At 36.9% G+C, this 24,566-nt stretch overlaps 1 long non-coding RNA gene across 1 annotated transcript; it reads right to left on the bottom strand.

Annotated features, from left to right (window-relative positions):
* Positions 1-15,423: 15,423 nt before the first annotated feature.
* LOC138888985 (uncharacterized) lies at positions 15,424-20,831 on the bottom strand. Its single transcript, XR_011406513.1, has 2 exons — positions 20,619-20,831; positions 15,424-15,740 (listed from the first exon to the last, which is right to left on the bottom strand). It is a non-coding gene; the product is annotated as an uncharacterized lncRNA (long non-coding RNA).
* Between the last annotated feature and the right edge of the window lie 3,735 nt (positions 20,832-24,566).

Here is a 24,566-nt window from a genome sequence, read left to right as displayed (position 1 = left end):
AGGGAATATGCCATTAAATGGAGAGAGCAAGCAGCTCGAGTTAAGCCACCCATGGATGACCACGAGCTAATAACTGTCTTCCTTCAAGCGCAAGAGCCAGATTACTTTCAGAACATGATGTCCGCAGTTGGCAAATCCTTCTCGGAAGCAATCAAAATGGGAGAAATAATAGAGAATGGTCTTAAGACAGGAAAAATTATAAGTCAAGCAGTTTTTAAAGCTGCAACTCACGCTGTCCGGGTTGAGTCTGATAATTTTTGCGACACAAATGAGAAGACTGAAGAAATCATGATGACATCAGGGTCAAGAAGAGGTCCTAGGAGAACATCTCGAAGGTATGAGCAGCCTCCTAAAGTTATCTATGAATCCCCTGAGCAAGATTATCCCCCTCAGAACCCACAACACTCTATTGTTCCACCTCAGTATGTTGCCCGGCCACAAAAACGCCCCAGAAGGCGAGCACGAGCGTCACAAAATCTCCAGAAGCCTCCACATAACTTTCAGGTGCCCTATAACCCACATCCAAGCCAGAAGTATAAAGGGGAACGAAGGTTGAAAGATAATTTTACACCAATAGGAGAGTCCTATGAAAGCTTATTTGAGAGGTTAAAGCATCACGACATGATTGCATCTATTCCTCCAAATCATCTGGACCCACGTGCAAGAAGCTTTGACCCTTCTAAAAGGTGTGAATACCATTCCAATGCCCAGGGGCACAATGTTGAAAGTTGTCGGGATTTGAAAAAAGAAATAGAAAGGATGATACAGGAAAATCTAATTGTGATCCAAGGTAATGACACCCAGAATATCGCGCAGAATCCTTTACCTGCACATCATGATGCACACTTTATGGGGAGGATGCCTGGTGACATGGGATTTTAGAGTCATCCCGGAAAGCCGCTAACTGATGATAATGATATCGAAGTTGGAAATGGTCTGGACAATACTGCAAAGCTCAGTGGCTAAAGATGCCAACTTTGATAAAATGGGAGGACGCTCCGTTCCTTGGTTAGCAAGAGAGAAGCTGGTGGTGTCTTATTTTGTTGTCATTTCTGTTGTCCGGATTATTCTTAGGGTTGTAATCCGAATATTGTCTTGTGTCAAACCTTCTTATCTTTCCAGTTTGTCATATCAATTTGTTTAAGTTTTGTCAAGGCTGTGTTAGGATTTTATTCTGGTTGTTTTGTTTGTTTTATTATTCAAACCATTTCGCCAGTAGTCTAATACAAAAGTCGGTCTTTTGTTGTTTCCAGTCGTCTTTTGTTTAGTCCTTTTATCATTTTTTATTCAACGCCGATTCTAGTGACATGACATGTGCACACAGTTTGGGCCTGGTCTTTAAAGTTAATCATAAAACCCTGGAGAGGTGATCAAAGCATTTAAGGGAAATAAGAACAGTTTGAGATTATTTGAAGCCCGAGTCATGTGGAACTGGGGCAAGTAAAACTTAAAGAAAACCGTTAAATGCAAGATTCGCCAAATTGGCATGAGGGTCGTTCATGAGAATGAGAGTGTCGCCCAACGGTGCTTTAGAAATGACAAATGAAAAAGCAAGTGTTTAACATAATTGTCAAGTCCAGCACCATCGGAAGAGACTATAAATCTATGATCAATTGTGTTGTTTGCATTTGGCATGTTTTGAAGACTGGAATGACGAAGGCATTTTGTTCTGCTATCTAAACACTTTATCCTTCGTTACCCCCCTTTGAGCCTTATTTATTTTCTTTCATACCCCTCGTTCGGAATCAATAGCAACGACTAGGAAATACGAGCCTGGAAGGTAAAGAAAAAAATAAAAAATAAAAAAAAACAAAAAAAGGAAAAGAAAAGAAAAATGACAACAAAAAAAAAACAAAAGAAAGTCAAATGAAAACAGAGGAATTGGGAACTACGTTTGACCTGATTCCTCAAAGAGGATACGTAGGCGCTTCACGGCTCGGTCATAGGGTGCATAGTATGCATAGTGTGCATGGTGTTGAAAAGTAAAAAAAAAAATTATAAATAAATAATCCCCAAGCAAGAAACTGGGGCAAGGGTTGCGCTCGTGGTAAGGAAAATTGGTTCCGAAGGTTGTAATTTTAAAACCCCAAATTTATTTTGTTTTTTGAGCCTTTAATACCCTTTCTTTCTAAACCTATCCAAAAAAAACCCACATTACGGTCCAAAGAAAGACCTTCTGACCAGTCTGCAAAAAGATGCCAAGTCAGACAAATGAGAGTCTTACCGGCGAACATAATATTCTGTTCCACAGCAAAAAAGACTCTAATCTCCAGCAGAGAGAGTCATACCGGAAACACTCCAAATCCCCAGCTAGAAAGTGATATAAATGAGAGAGTCTTATCGGTGAAAATCTTCACGGACACCATAAGGCGATGAAAGATGAGAGAAAAACCAAAATGAGAGAGACTTGATGGTGAAAACCTTTTGGGCACTACAAGTCGAATAAGATTGGGAATCAGATGGAGGATAGTCAAGGGAAGATCTTGAAAGACGATTGACGACGGAGGATAGGCCACATATGCATGTCATGACCATTAGAGTCGGTGTCTGCGTTTGATAGGTTTTTATTTATAATTTCTTTTGTTAAAGAGTCATCTTTTTCCTTTGTCTTTTATTCTGTTCCTTTTTATCTTTCTCCTTTCATAGAAAATTCCCCAGTAGAGTCTGTTTGGTCAGAACCAGTGGGAAATGACTTCAAAATAGGCCATCAGCTTTCTAATTATGCAAGATGAGATATGGCTAGTACATCCAAGTGGTATAGTCAGCAAGGAACGAGCACAAGGCCAGTGTCAAGAAAGATATCCCCAGCAAAAGGGAATTGACAAAAGGATTGACGAGTGTAAGAGGGATATCCTTGCCAAAATCAGAGGTTATTAAAACCTCAAGGCCAAGGCCCGTGGAAAAACAAGGAGAGCAATAAGCATGATTTGGGAAATTCATGCGCGACAAAAAGGTCGGGAAAATGCAAGTCTCCGAGCCATGCCACGAAAGAAGAGGGATATCCCCAGCAGAAAAGGATTATCCCCAGCAAATAATATCATCCCCCAGCAAGTTGTGGAATGCAGAGCAAGGAAGGAGAAAGGGAAAAGCCATCCGAGTGGAGTATCACAGCCAACTACCACGCTTTAAGCTAACAAATTTTTGATTTGAAACAGGTAAAGGAAATGGCATTGATGACGGAAAGGCATGCCATAAAAAAAAAAGAAGATTATCCAACTGGGGCAGAAAATTTTCTTTTCAATTAGAAAATTTTCTGGAAGTTAGGTACCCATCTGGGGAAGAATAAAGATAACACCAAGGAAGTGGTCTTTGAACCAGTGTTGCCCCAACATAATAAGTTTCAATGGAGGAAGTTATCCCTAGCAGACAGAATAAAGGGATGACGCTTGTTCTCAGAAAAGCAAAAAGCCATTATCATCCCCAGCAGCTTCCACAAGAATAAAGCATCGATTTGAAGGGATAAAATTCCCCAGCAGCGTTATCCTCAACAACGTTATCCCAAGAAGATAACACTTTTATCCCCAGCAGTGTTGAAAAAAAAAAGAAAAAAGAAACAACAAATTTGAAGGAGGGGAAGAAAGGAGACTCCCACAGTGGTATTATCCCCGGCAAGCAAGAACAAAGCAGCGCAAAGGAAGGAGAAAGAAAAGAAGAAATTACAAAGGTAAGTTTCTCAAATCATTGATCTTTACTACATTTTTCTCCTAGGATAAAAAGTCCTAGTCTGATGAATTTACCTCCCGATACAATCTTGGTCCGATAAAAATTTTCTCCCAAGATAAGATATCAAATCTTAGTCGGATGAATCTTTCTCCTAAGATCACAACAAAATGGACCTAGTCTGACGATTTATCTTCTAGAGTCAAAATCTTGGTCTGATGAAATTGTTCTCCCAAGATAAAATCTTAGTCGGATGAATCTTTCTCCTAAGATCACAACAAAATGGACCTAGTCTGACGATTTATCTCCTAGAGTCAAAATCTTGGTCTGATGAAATTGTTCTCCCAAGATAAAATCTTAGTCGGATGAATCTTTCTCCTAAGATCACAACAAAATGGACCTAGTCTGACGATTTATCTCCTAGAGTCAAAATCTTGGTCTGATGAAATTGTTCTCCCAAGATAAAATCTTAGTCGGATGAATCTTTCTCCTAAGATCACAACAAAATGGACCTAGTCTGACGATTTATCTCCTAGAGTCAAAATCTTGGTCTGATGAAATTGTTCTCCCAAGATAAAATCTTAGTCGGATGAATCTTTCTCCTAAGATCAAAACAAATGGACCTAGTCTGACGATTTATCTCCTAGAGTCAAAATCTTGGTCTGATGAAATTTTTCTCCCAAGATAAAATCTTAGTCAGATGAATCTTTCTCCTAAGATAAGATATCAAATCCTAGTCTGATGAATTTTCTCCTAGGATAATAATAATAAAAAAAAATGAAAAAATTGAAAAAGAAGTCAGGCGTCCACCTGGAGAATGAGGATGAAAAAATTGAAGAAGAAATCAGGCGTCCACCTGGAGAATGAGGATGAAGATTTAAGAAGAAGTCAGGCGTCCACCTGGAGAATGAGGATGAAGAATTTAAGAAGAAATCAGGCGTCCACCTGGAGAACGAGGATGAAGAATTTAAGAAGAAGTCAGGCATCCACCTGGAGAACGAGGATGAAAAAATTGAAGAAGAAGTCAGGGGTCCACCTGGAGAATGAGGATGAAGAATTAAAGAAGGAGTCAGGCGTCCACCTGGAGAATGAGGATGAAGAATTTAAGAATAGGTCAGGCGTCCACCTGGAGAAAGAGGATGAAGAATTTAAGAAGAAGTCAGGAGCCCACCTGAAGAACAGAATGACGATATATTGGTTGAAGTCAGGAGCCCGCCTGAAGAGAGGAATGACGATTATTTTCAAAGTTGTTGTCAGGAGCCCGCCTGAAGAGAGGAAAGGCATTTTAAAAAGTTGTTGAAATCTTTCCAACCTAAAGAAAGGAATGGCGATGTATGGTTTGAAGTCAGGAGCCCGCCTGAAGAGAGGAATGGCGATTATTTTCAAAGTTGTTGTCAGGAGCCCGCCTGAAGAGAGGAAAGGCGTTTTAAAAAGTTGTTGAAATCTTGCCAACCTAAAGAAAGGAATGGCGATGTATGGTTTGAAGTCAGGAGCCCGCCTGAAGAGAGGAATGGCGATTATTTTCAAAGTTGTTGTCAGGAGCCCGCCTGAAGAGAGGAAAGGCGTTTTAAAAAAAGTTGTTGAAATCTTGCCAACCTAAAGAAAGGAATGGCGATGTATGGTTTGAAGTCAGGAGCCCGCCTAAAGAGAGGAATGGAGATTATTTTCAAAGTTGTTGTCAGGAGCCCGCCTGAAGAGAGGAAAGGCATTGTCAAAAGTTGTTGAAGTCTTGCCAACCTAAAGAAAGGAATGGCGATGTATGATTTGAAGTCAGGAGCCCGCCTGAAGAGAGGAAAGGCGTTTTTAAAAGTTGTTGAAATCTTGCCAACCTAAAGAAAGGAATGGCGATGTATGGTTTGAAGTCAGGAGCCCGCCTGAAGAGAGGAATGGCGATTATTTTCAAAGTTGTTGTTGAAGTCAGGAGCCCGCCTGAAGAGAGGAATGGCATTCATTTTTGTTGTTAAAGTTGGGAGCCCGCCCATAGAACAGAGGCATACATTTCAGTCTTTAATTTTCAAGCATTGAACTTGGGAGCCCGCCCAGATAACAGAGGCATACATTTCAAGTCTTTAATTTTCAAGTATTGAAGTTGGGAGCCCGCCCAGATAACAGAGGCATACATTTCAAGATCAAGTCAGAGAACAATAAAACAGAGGGTTACAATAGGAATCCCCAGCAGGAAACAATAAAATTCCCCGGCACCGGGAAGCAGAAGGTTCCAACAAGAGGTCACAGCACAAACTCAAGTGCATGTGTCAAAAAGAAGAAAAGCACCGGGAAAAAATGCAAGCAGACAAGAAAGCAAGGCAACAAAAACAAATTGTACTCTAGCCTAGCTTCTTGTTTTCTTTTAAGCATGGTGTAACAAGAAGATCAGTAAGCAGTAGTAATAGCATGCAACAACAGTAACAATGCAGTCCCACGGTAGTCCCAGCTACCAAAACTTCCCGAACTACATTGACCTGATTCCTGTTTAGCCAAGGATATGTAGGAAACCTTTGAAGCAAAGGTTCGGTCAAATCTTTTTCAAAAAAATGCTTCACACAGAGTACTCGGATGGGCAAAAAATCGCTCACTTTATCTTTGCACGAAAACCCTTCGTGTCTTCGGGCAAAGAGGGGCAGCTGTAAGCACGTGATTTTTGCCCAATATGAGAAATACTCCCAAAAAATGCAAAATAAAATGATTTTTTCTTGATGTGCAATTTTGAGTGTTTTTGTGATATTTTTGGATAATTATTTGTATTTGTCTGTGTTTTCTTATTTGTTAAATTAATAAAAAATTACAAAAATATGTCGCATTTGCATGTAGGATTTAATTCTATAATTGTTACTAATTAAATTTGTTTACAAAAAATGAAAATTACAAAAATAGGCATCTTTTGCATTTTTAGCATTTAATGCCCAAATATACAATTTTATGCTTAATTATTACTTAATTGTGCGTTAATTATTATTTGGAGTTAATTTGCGCCTTTATAACTTAATTTAGTTCTTAATAATAGTTTAAGTATTTTTATAATTTAGTTTTAGAAAAATAAAAGAAGAAAAGAGAGCGAAAATATAAAGAAAGTCGGAATTGGGCCTCTTCTTCAATTTCAAGCTATAGGCCCAAAAAATGGCCCAATCTTCCCTACGACCCAGTCCATTTCGAACTGGGTCGACCCAGTCCATAACCCAACACCCCTATTATCTTACAAACAACACAAAACAAAAGAAAGAAAGAAGAAAAAACCCTAAAAAACTAAGAAGTCATCCGCCCCCACCCCTCCTATCTTCTTCTTCTTCCTCAAGCTTCTCCACCTCCCATGGCTGCCCTTCCTCACGCCTCCACCACCTCAACACACACACACACACACACGACATTCTCCATTGGCCCATCTACCCCAACACGAGCAGCCATGGCTGCTTTCTCCCCCCATTTCCCGTTGTCGAAACCAAATGACCATTGGAGTAGCTTCACGTCCGCCATTGTTGCTGCGTTTTCTTCCAGTCGTTGCAGCTGCTACTGCTGTTCCTTCGTCATCCATGGAGGGCCTTCTACTTCCATCTTCTCAACTTCAAGTCCAAGCGACCATGCTGCTCCGTTCTCCAAAACGCAGCAATGAGAGCTGCTCGAAACCAACCCAAAAACGAGCTCCATTGTCGCTCCGTCGTGTTGCTGCGTCGCTGCGTCTTCAGCTTCACCATTGCTGCTGCTGCTCACGTTTCTGCTCCAGCTGCTTCTCGCCGGGTCTGCCTTCGTCCTCTTCGTCGAGCTCAAGCTTGAGCTCGACATCCATGGACGCCGCTGTTTCTTCTTCATCGAAGCCCAACTCCATCGCGCTACTGCTGCTCCGTTCCAGCTGCTTCTTGCTGCGTTTTTCTTCATCTTTCACCTCAAATGATGCTTGTTTCTTTGTCGTCTTCAAGTCCGTTTATGCCCAAGTTCGTTGGTTTCGTTTAGAGTTCGTTCGATGTTCGTCGTTGGACATTCACGGTTAGTTATTCTAAGTTCTATTACGTCCATAATTTGTTTGATATTTTCAGATTTTGAATTAGCATAAGTTTGCTTTATTTTTCTTATTTTGTTTTAGATAAAAATTGTTAGTTTAGTTATATTGTTGTTAGATTTAAGTTGAAGATTTAATTTAATTATTTTCAGTTTGTTTTATTAATTTTAAGAGGATTTAGTTTTAATGTAGAAAGGTGTTAGTTTAAATCGTTTAAATCCGTTGTTTGTTGTTAATATAGATTTAATTCGTATTCATTTTTTGAAGTTGGTTTTAATTTAGTGATTTAATGTGAAGTTATGTTTTGGTTTTAATTTTTGGATCATGCATCTTTGTTATAAGTTTCGTTGGATTTAATTTAAGAAAGATTAGTTGATTATTTGAAGATTAGTGATTTGAATATGTTTATTTGTTTTGTTTAAGTTTAATTCAAAGTTTGAACAAAGTTTGTTTGTTATTATTATTGTATATTTTCATTCATGTTCATACTTTGTTTGGTTGATCTTGAATCCGAAATTTGTATAGTTTGATTTCTTGTTTACCATTTATGATTATTTCTTGAATTGGTCTCATAATCTTGTTTAAAGTTTAATATAAGAATTGTTTGTTGTAATGTTGTTAGTAGTTGATTTTAAGTTCAATATGATTGAAGTTAGAAATCTAAATATACTTGTTTGTTGTTGTTGTTTAAATCCGAAAATAGGTTTGTTGCTAAAATATTGTTCAATCAAATTTTAGTTGTTCTTTGTTGTTCAATTTGTGTTCATGTGATTTGTTGTTGAAATGTTGTTAAAATCGTGTTCATGTGATATTGTTGTTATGATGTTCATCCATGTTCATATTGTTGTTTGAACATTGTTAGAAATTGATCATATTGTCTATATTTTGGTTAAGTTTGATTAATTGATGTGTTATAGCTGATGGGTAGTTTGGTAAATTTGTAATACGTTCAGGGGTAGTTTGGTAATTTCAGTAAGGTCGGAAGGGGTAGTTTAGGAATTGTACATTTTGAAATTGTTTATTTGAAGCATGGGGGACAAAATGAAATGGGGTGGGTTGTGATATGATTATTTAATATAAAGGGGGGACAAGATTTAAATTAAAGGGGAATCTTGCATTATTTTAATTAAAGCATGGGGGACAAAATATAATGGGGTGGTGTGATATGTTTATTTAATGTAATGGGGATGAGTGGAAAGATAATGGGTTGGGTAGAGAAAAAGTATTGATTTAATTGATTAAAAGATTTATGGGATGGGATTATATATATGTGAAGTCTTGAAGACAAATGAGGGAACAAGAATACAGAGAGAACAGAAAAGATACGAGAAAAAATACAGACACAGATAGAGAAAAAAACGGACAGAGAATAGAAGAGAGAAAAATTCCGAAAAATATTTAAGCTTTCAAAATAAAAATAAAAGCTAAAAAATCTACTGCTTTCTTTCTTTGTTTGAAATTAGTATTAATGGTTGTTGTTTCATTTAAAGCTTAAAGCTTTTGTTTTTGGGATTACTACTCCACCGGTTTGTACTGGGTTGTTACTGTTGCTGGGCAGTTGTTGATGTTGTACTGTTATTACTGCCGCTGATTCTCATCTTCATTTTCTTGCTTCCAATATCAGGTACATATCTGTAAATTCATGTCATGAAAAGCTTCAACATGACATATTAATGAAGTTCGGGAATTATAATTCTGTTTTCCATTCGTTCAAGTTCATTAGTTTAAAATTTGGTTTTGTTTCAGTTGATTAATATAGTAGTACGTTTGTCGTGATGAATATAAGATAATTGTTACCTCTTAAAGTTCGTATAAGTGTTGTAATAATATCACCTATTTCGGAATTTTCATTAAGTGAAGTCATGATTGAATTATCAAGGTAGGGAACATGACATAAAATGGGTCATTAATTACATCCCGTAATATTGTTAGCTAAATGTAAAGTAGAATGGAAGTATCAAGAAATTACATTATTAGTATATCTTGTAAAAAATCTGATTTTTGGTTTAGATTGATATAAGTTGTATGTTCATATATGGCATGATGATGAGTATATATATAATCATATATGGAAGGTGATTTGATATAGCTCGTTACGATGTTAGAGTGTTATGAATGTTTTAAGACGGACAATTGTGTTGCATGTAAGGCAATTTTATTCAATCGATTTGTATAATAATTCCCTTTCTTATCAACTTGATGCCTATCTACCATCATAAACAAATTAATCAAACGATTATAATTTTGGATTAAAAAACAATTAATGTAGAAGGTGATTAGGTTTATAGATTATAACATTTTTTTAGCATTCGCTTCAAATAGAACAATGAAAATTCTTCAAAAATATCACTTCCTTACATCCATTCTTTCCCAATTTTTATACATAATTTGCATGTTGTCTATTTGGGTAGGCAAATATTGTATTCACTAAATGGTAGTATTAATCACATATTTATTTTTACTCCACAAATTCGAATGGTTTGAGGAATATAATTCATACGCGAAAAACATAAATTGCGACCAACGTCCAATAAATTGTAAATTCTTTTTAAGGAATTTAGAGACTAATAGAATATTTATTTCTCATGATGTTCACATAAAAATACGTGGATATAATAAACAATTTGTAAACAAATTTATACTACCATCAAGAATATTTTTGTGATTAGGGATACGTTCGCGTAACCTAATTATATTTCTAAAGGCAATTCGGATTATGCGTTCGCGCAACTTCGATCGAATATTTAATAAAAGGGATTTCTCGGAGAATATCATTATTAATTTCATAAAAACCCGAGATGTGAGGTTCACTACTTAATTATACAAAAAGGGCGAATATTCTTGATTTTATTTAAAGCATAATTTCGAAAATAATTATTTTAATAAAAATATTATCTATATTATTGTGTACACGTGCGCGTGACACAACTCCGCATGTTTTAAAAAATATAATTTATAACACGAATATACGTACGCGTGATTCGATTCAAAGAAGGGACTTTAAATCTAAATAGAAGCGGTAACAATAAAATCATGCAATAAAAAATGTATTTAGCAAATCAAAATAATCAAGCCGAATATAACAGTTGAGCGACCGTGCTAGAACCACGGAACTCGGGAATGCCTAACACCTTCTCCCGGGTTAACAGAATTCCTTATCCGGATTTCTGGTGCGCAGACTGTAATACAGAGTCATTATTTTCCTTGATTCGGGATTAAAATAGGTGACTTGGGACACCATAAATCTCCCAAGTGGCGACTCTGAAATAAAGAAATAAATCCTGTTTCGACTGTCCTTTAATTGGAAAAAACTCTCTTGCACCCACGCGGGCGCGGAAAAAGGAGGTGTGACAGTCGGGACAGAGTCCTGCCGTACCAAACAATACATGTTTAAAACATACTAACTAAACAAACAACTCCGAAGCAAATGGAGCGCACCAACATCTTCGGCTGAGCTGATAGCCTACTTGGGGGGCTCTCGACCTGTCTATCGAGACCTGCGGGCATGAAACGCAATGTCCCCAGGCAAAAGGGACGTTAATACAAAAAAGTACCGAGTATGTAAGGCACATAAATAAGTGCATAACAGACATAAAAGAAATATAGAGTAATTGACTCAACCTGTAAGTCTGGATAACTCTGTAAATTATGAAATACTTTTAGCGTCATGCATATGAATGTCATGTCGTACATAGGTACATGTTTCATAACATCATCAGCCTCTGAGGGCATCCCATCATATCATATCGGCCACTATGGGCAAAATCATCATCGTATACCAGCTGATTAGGTGATGGTGCGTATATGACGTCATAACATTTCTCATATCCCATATACATACATATATACGTGTATATAACGCCATCTGGTCACGGATCAATGTACATAAATGCAATGCATGAAAAGTACGTTTAATAAAATCTTTCGGAACGTCATAAGACCATTTTGCCTTTGAGTAATATCATAATGTAAACTCTTTTCAACTTTCGTATTTTTCTGAGACCCATGAATAGATGATAAAATATTTTTAAACATGGAAATTCAAGAACATAGATATCTCTAATACTTCTATGAATAGAGCCATTCATGGAATTTGTGTATTTGCACGTTTCGTTCGTATCGTATGGATCATGCCAAAAGAAAGAAGGGATAGCCTTAATATACCTGAGCCGATTCTTTTGACAATCCATTTAACACACGTCAATTGCAACAACACATAATGGCTGATCGAAGTAGGAGAAAATTCGTACGATATTCTTGAGAAGGATTGTACCGTATTCCCTTAGAATTGCAAAATCGCGTTGCTACACTTTCATACGAATATGTTGATAATTCATTCATTACTTTGTTGAATGTTTACTCCATTTCACTTAATGAATTTGATCACAATATTGTACATATTTGCTTGCTGAAGCTATCCATCACTTTGAAGATATAAAATGTCTTTATTTTTGTAAATTAAAGAAGTGTTGTGATGCCATTCTTTAATCCAAGAGATAAGGTACTTATCTCTTGAATTGTTGCCACCTTGCAAGGTGATTCAAGAGTCACCTAATGCATATTTATGTGGCTGCCATGTTTTGGCAAGCTTATCTTATCCAAGACTTCAATTAATTCTATCGCCAATTATTAATTAACTAGCATCCCGTTTGGATGGACTTGTTTTAAGTAACTTTGAAGCCAAAATAGCTTTTAAGCCATAAGTTAGAAATTCTAACTTTTAGCTTTTAGCTTGTTTTTGTCATTTTAGCTTAAAAATAAGTGTTTAAAAGCGCTTTTTTACTTTACCCAAACACTGCAAAATGGCTTAAAAGCGATTTTGACCTAAAATCACTTAAAACAACCCAATCCAAACAGGCTCTAGGTAATGTCCCGTTATCCGATAATTAATCAATTACCCACAAAATTAAGAATTATTCCCACTTACTTAAAATATTACTCATTTTCACATACCTTATACACCTTACTATTATGGTCATGTGGTACCTTGTATGGTATTAGTCCATAAATACCGAATATTTTAGCTCGAGCCGTATTTTATCCCAACGTGCCAAACTTGGACGAAAATTTATTTTCTTTGACTTGCTCCCCCTTTCACCTTTACTAATCACTTGTGAAATAGCATAATCCTTATAATCTCCAAATAATCTTTTACTTGGACTAATGTCAATTACCTTATGATAAATTCAACATACAATACTACCGTGTGTAACATCGTCGTAACTTAATACTGCAAAGCATAACATCACCGTAATGTATTACTGCTGGGTGAAACACTGTCGTAACTTAATATTGCGAAGCGTAACATCATCGTAATGTATTACTGCGGAGGGTAACATCGTTGTAATATATTAACTGCAGAGCATAACATCGACATAATACTGCGGGGTGTAATATTATTCCCCCCTTTGGAACATTCGTCCTCAAATGTTGACTGATGCACTTATCATTTTTATAACTTATATCTTCCGAATACTTTAGAACTTACCTTTCCATCTAGGCGACTGTTTTGTGAATGAGTCCAAAGTCCAGGTCATTCCCCCCTTAGGCCTCCTTCTCACACCACAACTTGTAGTCGGAAACTTTCCTATCTCGTAACTGTTGCTACCTTTCATCATTCAGCCTGTACAATTTTGACCTTGTAAATGTTCCATATCTCTAGGCTTCATATGTAGAGCTTGATAAGATGTCCCTTTGGGCACATATGAGTATACTGAAGTTCTTCGCTCGATACTATTGAATTCATGAATATTGCTATATCTCATCCCATAGGTCCGTTTACCCATCCGTATGAATTTACTGCCATAACTCTTACTTTAATTTATCGTTGCTAAGGTCTGCTAGCAAATCCCAACTTACTCTCGTTGCTTATTCCATATGTATAAATTTAAGTCCTTTAATGCTTCTTCATTATTGCTCATCTTTAGAATGACGACCTAGTCTCATCTCATATTTTGTGACTTTTGTCCATCCATTGTTGATTCACCACAATATTGATCTACAATATATCACAGATAACTTGAAACTTCTTATATAATACTTTGCCCCTAGGGCTTACGTTACCTCAAGGAATATTCGAAGTGATTCCCATAATCGTATTTCATAGTGTCTCAATGTGATTCACCTTATGGGGGTATCCTAATTTCGTGCCGCCAGCGAAATCTTTTCTCCTTCTCTTCCTTTTTTTAAAATCATTATTCAAATGAAGGCCCAAACGTCATCCTTTATCTGTCACAATTATACCCTCATTTAATTACTAGGTTAGCATTTCATTCCTTCTAAATGCTATTAATCTTAGACTCATTTGAGTTCATTAAGGCTATAGTGAGCTTTGTATAACATAGAGAAACTGTCTGCTCTTCTTGTTTCATAGGCTTAATCCTAAAGACTTATCCATTCTTGTCACCTTTTCACTTGCCTTTCCTCATCCTAACTCATGTTTCCTTGAAACTTTATCGCTCTACCATACTTTAGCTTCCGACCTATACATATCCATTTATGAACTTTCCTTCAACTTGCTTGCATCATAGATTTCCTTATGTTATTCTGGAACGTCAAGAGAGACATCACATCGTCTCTAACTTTTCTCTATTCTCTTAACTAGATCTCTCAGTACTTAGAAACCATAGGCTGGAAGACATGGCACCGACGATGCTGCTATCACTCTCGGTTATTGGATCTCCGTGCTTATAGCCTTCTATCTGAAGTATGGACTATTCACCATCTTCTGCCTTTGAGTATCTCATACGTTGGTCACCTTTATCTTACTTACCTTAAAATCTCGCATCGTATCTTCTATCTCTTTCTTGACCTCCCTTCCACCTAGGTGAAATTCACATCCATAACTTGAAGCTCTATTATAATACTCGCACCTCTGGTACATACACAATCCGGTGGGAGCTTCATACTGACTTCTTATGAGGCTGGTACTTCTTCTAACTAGATTTCTTGTAGAGCCATTATAGATTATGGTTGTTGTGTTATTTCTCTTGAACATCTGATATTAAGAGTGATTCTGTCATGTTCTCAAGCACAACTTCTATAATTTTTCTAGGTACAATAATCAGACTCTTGATTTACTTGGGTGATATAATTCTTTAGTTTCCTCTTCCTTTTGATCAGCCTTTACGTAGGCTTAAGCTATCTTTCGATCTGTGGATCATGGTATTAGTTATTACCTTAGCCTTCCATGGGTGTTATGGAATATCCATGATACAATCTTCTAACAATTCAATCCTTTGTCTATGCCCTGGGCTCAATTCTTTCTTTTAACTTATACCGGAGTTTTCTATGGTTGTATGATTGTCAACAAATATGTTGCATGGATAATGCTCCAAAATCTTGAGTGTATCCATAACGTATTAACTCTGGATCATTGATCGAATAATTCCTTTTGTTCCATCTCAGGTTTCATTAAACGTAAGCCATTACCTTTCCTGGTCTTTAACCCCTTGTTGCGTGCATACTTATCTTATCTTAGCTCTCACACATGCTGGAATTTTCATACAACTCATATGATCTCGAATATTACTTTTGATCTCACTTCTCGTTCATTAGCCATGGTAGGTACCACTTTTTCTTATAGCGTGCATACAACATTGTAGTGAGACTATTTTTACACAGCCATTTCCTCTTTAAGTCACTGTACTTTGGTTGAAGCCTTCTTCCCTATTTACTCAACTAGTATTTCATTGTAGTACTTAGCTAGGGAGATTTCACGGCACCTAGTCTCTACAACTAGGTAAGCCTAAATTGCGGAAGAAAAACCAAAATTTGCCGAAGTAAACAATTTAAAATAGAAATAAAGCAGTAATAATGTTTAAATGTCCCGCTCGTCATACACCATGTTTAACTCTTAATACCAAACATAAATCCAAGACCCAGAAACCCATGAATCACAAGCTAAGATCAATACTACATAGCTCTAATTCCGGAATGTCTAATAAGAACAGGAAGGTATAGAAGGCTAAATACTAAAAGCAGGAATAGAAAGGGACTTCTCGGTCTGCAGACGCGGCAGATGTACCTCGAAGTCTCTAGAGCGGTCGCCTCCCTCAAGGATAGTAGACCTGATCAGCGGTACCTGTATCTGCACATGAAAAACATGCGCAGAAGAGGCATGAGTACACCACAACGGTACTCAGTAAGTGCCAAGCCTAACCTCGGTTGGGTAGTGACAAGGAAGGCCTGAGCCCTACTGAGGTTAAATAAAATATAAAGATCAACAGTATAGAACGGAACATTATAAATAAGTACCACAGTAAAATAACACATGATGAACAGAACAACAATAACTATACAGAACAAGGTAAACATGGGAAGGAAATACAGCTCAACACCAATAGTAACAATCGGGGATCTCCCGGGATAGCGTCCTGTAGTCCCATCTTTACATATCTAGTGAATCTCCCGAGATACCGTCCCTTAGTTCATCATATATATATGTCTGAAAGATCTCCCGGGATCCCGTCCCATAGTTCAACTCAAGTGCGCGAGGATCTACTGGAATCCCGTTCTGTAGTCCCAAATGTAAATACCCAGTACTGGGAGAATCTACCGGGTGCATTCCCGTAGTTCCATATAATTGTGCAGGGGGATCTACAGGGAATCTAATCCGTAGTCCCAAAGTAAATGTGCAGGGGGATCTACCAGGAATCTAACTTGTAGTCCCAAAGTAAACAGACAAGGGGGAGCTACCGGAATCCCACATCCGTAGTCCCAAAATAAATACACAGCAACAGCAGGAAGATATACAGAAATGACAAAATTTCATATTAAGGAAATAAGTGATTCTAGCCTATCATGCTGTACAGAATTCAAGCAAGGCAGGTTGAATCAAATAAAGCAAATTAAGTCACTCAGACATGCTTTCCTAAGCTAACAACAGACTTAATAGTGCAAGAAATAGAAACAGGAAAGGAAACATACTAGTAATTACTTAAGAAAATCAGATTTTCAATAATTAGCACAAGTACGCACTCGTCACCTCATGTACAAGGAATTTCAATTACCAAATATACCAATCCTAAGGGGAAGGTCTCCCCACAAGGTTAGACAAGCCACTTACCTCGAACCGGCTCAAAATCAACCCGACACCACGTCTTTGCCACGAGTACTCGACTCCAAATGGCCCAAATCTATTCAATTCACTTGATAATGTAAATAACACTTCAAGTAACTGATTCTACAATTAAATTCTAAGTTAATACGCGAAATTATGTAAAATGACCAAAACGCCCCTCGGGCCCACATCTCAGAATTGGGTGAAATTTACATTTTCAGAAATCTCGTACTCTCACGAGTCTATACATAATAATAACACTGAAATCGGAGTCCAAATAATCCCTCAAATCCTCATTTAAAAGCCTCTTAAACTCAAGCCTTAATTACCCATTTTTTCTCAAATTCCTCACCACTAATTAGGTCTTTAATTACATAAAAACGAGTTATGAAGTCAAGGATGTTACCTCCAAGTGATTCCCCTTTTTTTTCTCAAAAATCTCTCTTAAAAGCTTCAAATTCGGATGAAAATGGTAAAAGAATCCCTCAAATTCGCGAAGGCAACTATTTATATGTTCTGCCTAGCGATTTCCGCATTTGCGACCCTGGGACCGCATCTGCGGAAAACATGTCGCATCTGCGACTTTCACTTAACGAGCCAGCTTCTGCATCTGCGACTCTAAATCCGAAGATGTGGTACCGCTTCTGCGATAATTCTACCGCTTCTGCGGTTCCTGAAGAAAGGACCAAAATCCGCTTCTGCGGTCCCCAAACCGTAGATGCGAAAATACCAGAAGCAGCAAAAATACAACAGCTGCAACAATTTCTCAAACTTTCCGTCAACCATCTGAAATCACCCCGAGGCCCCTAGGACCTCAACCAAAAGCACCAATATCACCTAATACCTAATTCAAACTTGTACAAATCCTTAAAACACCTAAAACAACATCGAAACCTCGAATTAATCAAGGATTTGAGCCTAAGAACTCCAATTTTCCTCAAAATACGCTTTTGATCAAAAAGTCTATCAAACCTCGTCCGAATGACCTGAAATTTTGTACATACATCACAAATGACACAGCGGAACTATTGTAACTCTAGGAATTCCATTCTGACCCTCGGATGAAAATCTCGCTATCAAACTGGAAACTTCAAAAATTCAACCTTCGGCGTTTCAAGCCTAAATTAGCTATGGACCTCCAAAACATAATCCGAACACGCTCAACCCCAAAATTACCCAACGGAGCTAACGGAATCATTGGATTTCCATTTTGAGGTCGTCTTCACACTGTTCCGACTACGATCAACTTTCCAATAATTAAGCTCTCATTTAGGGACTAAGTGTCCCAAAACTTCCCGAAACTCAAAACCGAACATCCCGACAAAATCACATTAGCAGAAATAAATTTGGGGAAAACAGTTAATAGGGGATCGGGCATTAATTCTTAAGACGACCGTCTAGGTCGTCACAGGAGAATCCTCTGACTCTTGTAAAGCTGCGAGCTTATTACATCGTATACCTAATAAAATTGTTAATGTCCTTCCTCGCCTACAATTATTCGTAGTTACTTACCTCCTCACTCTTGTGCTTTTAGGATTGCTTCTGAACTGATATTTGGTTGTCTTCCCAGTGGTATTCTCTTTTATTCCCGTAACATTCATAAGGTACCTTTAAGTACCCCGACTCCTGTTTGAACATATCTCACATATTATAATGACATTACAGCGAGACTGAATTCTCCATGTTGGGGTTTACTACATTTATCTTGCATGATCTACTGATTTATCCGTAACTTCTTGTTTAGCCATAATTGGGATCTTCCTGACCAATTACTAACTACTCGTTAGCCTATTCTCATATCAATATTCCTTGTAATCTTTCTTGGGTTATTTCCTTTGTCTTAACTTACATCTCGCATTGGCTCCTTATTTATTAATAACAGCTCGGGCATAAACCTTTACTTCCTCTCCTTGACGTCGTGCTTGCACAATATTCTTGAATCGTAGCGTATCTGTATGATTTGGATATGTGTCATATCATTCCTCTTTCATTTATCGCATTCTTCCTTTATCATTCCATAGTCACTAGAACCACTTAATTCTAAATTAATGCCACATCACTCCATATTCCCCCCTTTAGGGGTGTACTAAGAGCTGAGGCCACGCGTATCTACCTATAGATGTTTTACCTCTTCATCTTTGGCGTCATTTCACAACATCAATGATCCTTACTCATCTTGCGGCAATCCTTTTGTACCAAAGATGACAAATTCCCTTACTCGCAAGGGTGACACTTAATGTAACCAGTACATATTGTCCCTTAAGCTTAACTTTGCTAACATTGCTTGCTTTAGGGAAGCGCCTTTCTGAATGACCATTCTCTGAATTTCTCATGAATCTTCTTCTGTGTCTGTCCTATTATTGCCGGAACGCGATCTGAAATTCTCATAATGCTGACTATTATCAAATCACTCAGTCCCTAATTCATATTTATTTTATCTTGTTCACCAGTCCATATTAATTTCTATTTCTTTGGGGTCTAACTTTTCCTCTTGGTAATCACGCTAGAGTTCCGAACTTATTTCTTGAAATGAGGATATGACTTTATGGCCTATATTCTTTTATTGTCTTAAGACCTGCCATCTTTTGTCTTTTCCTTCACTTGACTGTAAACTCTGTAATACTGTCATCATTTTTTGACCTACCGTTATCATTCGTGTATCATATCTTACTCATAATGCTTCATTAACTCTCTTCTTATCTCCCGCTAATTATCTATGTCTACTGCTTTACTCTGAAAACTCGAACAAAATATTCTTTTGCACTACAAAAAAATGCTAAATTTGCGGAGGTTTTATTTACATATTGCGGGGGTCAAAAACCTCCGCAATTTGATTTTACGGCGGTTTCCAAAACCCCACAATAATGTTCGCCGCAATCAATTTGCGGGAGTTTTATTGGAGGCCGCCGTTATCATATAGTGGCGGGAATTTAGCGGCAGTCTAACCTCCGCGATTTGTTAGTTTGACTTTTTAAGACCACACATTTAAAAAAATAGCGACAGTCAAAACCCCTACAATATTTTCATTTAACCCCCGCAAGTTTAAACACAATATTATTATATATTAAATTGCGGCAGTTATAACCTCCGCTATTTATTGAATTTTTTTTTTTGGCAATTGTTATACCCATAACTGATCCGATTTCAACTATGTTAATATAATGAAGCATCATCAGATTATATAGAATCAAGTAACATCAATATATTAATAAATCGTAAAATACATTAAAGTAAATTATCATTAGTTTCAAAAACTTGCTTTAAACACAACTACTCCATCCACAAAAGGAAATATTTCAATTAAGACCCAAATCACTGAAATTAACATACAAAATACTCAAAAAGTCTAAATTTTAGAACCTATAATACCTAAAGAGTTGCAATTTAGGCTATAGCCGTTATGCTTCTAATTGTACACAATTCCTCTAACAGTGTACACTAATATGCTGGGCTCACATGCAGAGTGTGGCTAAATCATAAAGATGATCAAACTAAACCTGGATGCTCTAATTATTCAAAATAAATATGAGCAATAAAGAACTCCCAAACTATGCTTCAGCAATTGCAAATTTATAGAGACAACTAGGCTTCAACAGACACAATGTATATATAGTTCTGGTTGGTCTTACAGTATATGGACTGTAAGGAACACAAATTTAATTCAATTTGCAAAATTATTAGCTATCAATAAAATACATCGATTCTATCAAATTTCTGCTACTTTCTGTTGAGAATCGAAAAAACATCAACATGAAAGAAAGCAAAAAATTCAATAAAGGGAAAATACAAATTAATAGAGAAAATAAACATAAAACCCACATGCATGAAGAAAGAAAGACAAAAAAGCAAAATCAAAGGATTAATAGACATGGATTTGTATGAAAGAGCAAAATAAAATCAACTTACATCCAATTGATTGATAAGATGAGGAACTGAAGAAAAGCAGAGAGCTTGAAATGAAGAAGAAATGGAATCGGAGCTTGATTAACCAAAACCAACAATGGAATCCAATTGATTAACGTTTTGGTTTAATTTGGTGGGTGAGGTATGTTACGACACAAAAACCAGCAGAGGGCACATTTTGGTTAAAGTGAAACAATTTAATTTGGTTAGAGTGGGCGAGGGTTTCTGAAAATGAGAGAGGGGTTTGGGAAAAAAAAGAGAGGGAAAGGATAAAAAAACGAGGGAAATATTGGGGTTAGTAGGCGCTATTTTTTTAAGGTTTGTGGAGGTTATGGACCGCCGTAAATATAATATATTTGCGGGGGTAAATAAACCCCTCAATTTGATATAAAATGCGGAGGTTATGATAAACCCCGCAATAAAACCTCCGCAAATTTGGCGTTTTTTTTTTTGTAGTGTTGCTTTTGGCTCCCCTTACTCCATCTCTTGGCTCTTTCAGTTGCCTAACATTCTTTCTTTACTGGGGGCGGGACACTAAGGTAATATTTATTCCTTCAAGCCTTCCAGTGCTCATATCTAGCTTTAATATTTTAGGGTGCACTATTTAGGTGTCTCATAAAGAGATCTATTAGCACATTTGAAATATCCTTCGGAAATTTCAACTGACGCAAATAATTCATCTATCATTTTGGGTTACTCTAATCCCAATCGGATCCTGATATCCCGTCCTCTTCTTATACTACTTCTGTTAAATCCCATATGGCATATCTGGAATGGGTATGACCAATTGTACATACCTCTATTATTACTATTGAAGGCAACTCAAAATGCTTATATCTCTTTGCTTGAGTAGAAAATACCGATAATCTTCATTAATTGGGTACCTCGTACTATTTTTCACCTTGCCCCTTTTACTTGCAACTTGTATTTATCTTCTTAATCTCTCATTGTCTTTCACCATAAAGATGGATAGGCATTCTTGCCTTAAGGTTTCTTATCAGGAAGCTTACACCTTTCAGTACACACATGATCTGCTAAAGACCTCAAATTTACTTATCGTAGGCATCATATAAAAATCCAATTCCTCTGACTCAGCTCTTCCATAACTATCTCTCTTTCTAACCTTTTTTGCGGATGTAAGTATCGTCTTATTATGAATAAAATAGAATTTTGGAATTTGAATTCTTATAAGTGACCTCTACCACACGATCTAGAGTTAGAAGAAAGAGTGACAATCCTAAATGCCCTGTAGTCTATTGCTTATAAGTATAGTGCACGACACACCCATAAACAAGACTCTACTAGACACGACTTGTAGACTCCCTAGGATAGAACTGCTCTAAAACCACTTTTGTCACGACCCAAACCGCTGGGCCGCGATGGGAACCCGATACCTTACTCAATCGAGTACCAATGCAACATATTTTTCTTATTACATCATCATATACACGTGACATATGGGCCTAATAGGCCAACATAATTATTTATAAATTCAAAACATAGGTCGACAAGGGCATACAGTCTTTCACGTACATGACATATGTCTACAAGCCTCTAAGAGTACATAAATACCATAAAGGTCGGGACAGAGTCCCGCAGTACCAAACAATACATGTTTAAATCATACTAACCAAACAAGCAACTCCGAAGCAAATGGAGCGCACTAACATCTTCCGCTAAGCTGATAGCCTACTTGGAGGGCTCGCGACCTGTCTATCGAGACCTGCGAGCATGAAATAGAGTGTCCCCAAGCAAAAGGGACGTCAGTACAAAAAATGTACCGAGTATGTAAGGCACATAAATAAGTACATAACAGACATGGAAGAAATATAGAGTAATTGACTCAACCTGTAAGTTTGGATAACTCTGTAAATCATGAAATACTTTTAGCGTCATGCATATGCATATGAATGTCATGTCATGTATAGGTACATGTTTCATAACATCATCAGCCTCTGATGGCATCCCATCACATCATATCGGCCATTATGGGCAAAATCATCATCGTATACCAGCTGATCAGGTGGTGGTGTGTATATAACGTCATAACCTTTCCCATATCCCATATACATATATACGCATATATAATGTCGTCTAGTCATGGGTCAATGTACATGAATGCAATGCATGAAAAGTACGTTTAATAAAATCTTTCGGAACGTCATAAGACCATTTTGCCTATGAGTAATATCATAATATAAACTCTTTTCAACTTTCATATATTTCTGAGACCCTGAACAGATGATAAAATATTTTGACACATGGAAATTCAAGATTATAGATATCTCTAATACTTCTATGAATAGAGTCATTCATGAAATTTGTGCATTTGTACGTTTCGTTCGTACCGTATGGATCATGCCAAAAGAAAGAAGGGATAGCCTTAACATACCTGAGCCGATTCTTTTGACAATCCATTTAACACACTACAACAACACATAATGGCGTATCGAAGTAGGAGAAAATCCGTACGATATTCTTGAGAAGGATTGCACCGCACTCCCTTAGAATTGCAAAATCTCATTGCTACATTTTCATACGAATATGTTGATAATTAATCCATTACTTTGCTGAATATTTACTCCATCTTTATTAATGAATTTGATCACAATATTGTATATATTTTCTTGCTGAAGCTATGCATAACTTTGAAGATGTAAAATGTCTTTATTTTTGTAAATTAAAGAAGTGTTGTGATGCCATTATTTAATACAAGAGATAAGGTGCTTATCTCTTGAATTTGTTGTCACCTTGCAAGGTGATTCAAGAGTCACCTAGTGCATGTTTATGTGGCTTCCACGTTTTGGCAAGCTTATCTTATCCAAGACTTCAATTAATCCATCACTAATTATTAATTAACTAGGTAATGTTCTGTTACCCAGTAATTAATCAATTACCCCCAAAATTGAGAATTATTCTTACTTACTTAAAATATTACTCATTTTTCACATGCCTTATACACCTTACTATTATGGTCATGTGGTACCTTGTATGGTACTAGTCCATAAATACCGAGTATTTTAGCTCGATCCATATTTTATCCTAACATGCCAAACTTGGACGAAAATTCATTTTCTTTGACTTGATCCCCCTTTCACCTTTACTAATCACTTGTGAAATATCATAATCCTTATAATTTTCAAATAATCCTTTACTTGGACTGATGTCAATACCTTACGACAAATTCAACGTACAATACTACCGTGTGCAACATTGTCGTAACTTAATACTGCAAAGCATAACATCACCGTAATGTAATACTGTTGGGTGCAACACTGTCGTAACTTAATATTGCGAAGCGTAACATCATCGTAATGTATTACTGTAGAGGGTAACTTCATTGTAATATATTACTGCAAAGCATAACATCGACGTAATACTGCGGGACATAACATCTTTTCATTGTGTTGAGTGCGCGTTCAGGTCTGCAGCATGTTGTATGATTGAAATTCATATATTCTTTGTGTTTGGGAGGTTTCGGATGAGTTTCGGGGTGGTTTCGGATCATTTCAGAGAATTTTGGGTTTTGCTAGTTTATGGTGCGACACTGTTCATTCACAATTGCAAACCTTTTATGGCAATTGCGAAAACACTGTTCATTTGCAATTGCAAACCATTTATGGTAATTGCAAAATACTGTTCATTCGCATGCGAAGTTTTGTTCGCAAATGCGATACCTGGAGCTGAACAAAAGATGACTTAGACGGGATTTTTGATTCAATTCCCAAATTTTCCAAACCTATACCACAAGAGGCGATTTTTCAAAGAACCTTTTTTCCCCAAATTATTGGTAAGTGATCTTAAACTAATTTCTTTCAATCTTTCACTACTTTTTCATAAGATTCAACCAAAAATCTAAGGTTTTCATGGTAAAATTGGGGGGATTTTTTATTAGAAACTAGGGATTTCGAAATTTGAGGATTTGGACCTTAAATTAAGGTTGGATTCCTA

This window comes from Nicotiana sylvestris, chromosome 4 (genome assembly GCF_000393655.2).
Source record: "Nicotiana sylvestris chromosome 4, ASM39365v2, whole genome shotgun sequence".
NCBI lineage: Eukaryota > Viridiplantae > Streptophyta > Magnoliopsida > Solanales > Solanaceae > Nicotiana > Nicotiana sylvestris.
This window is presented reverse-complemented; position numbering and strand designations above follow the sequence as displayed.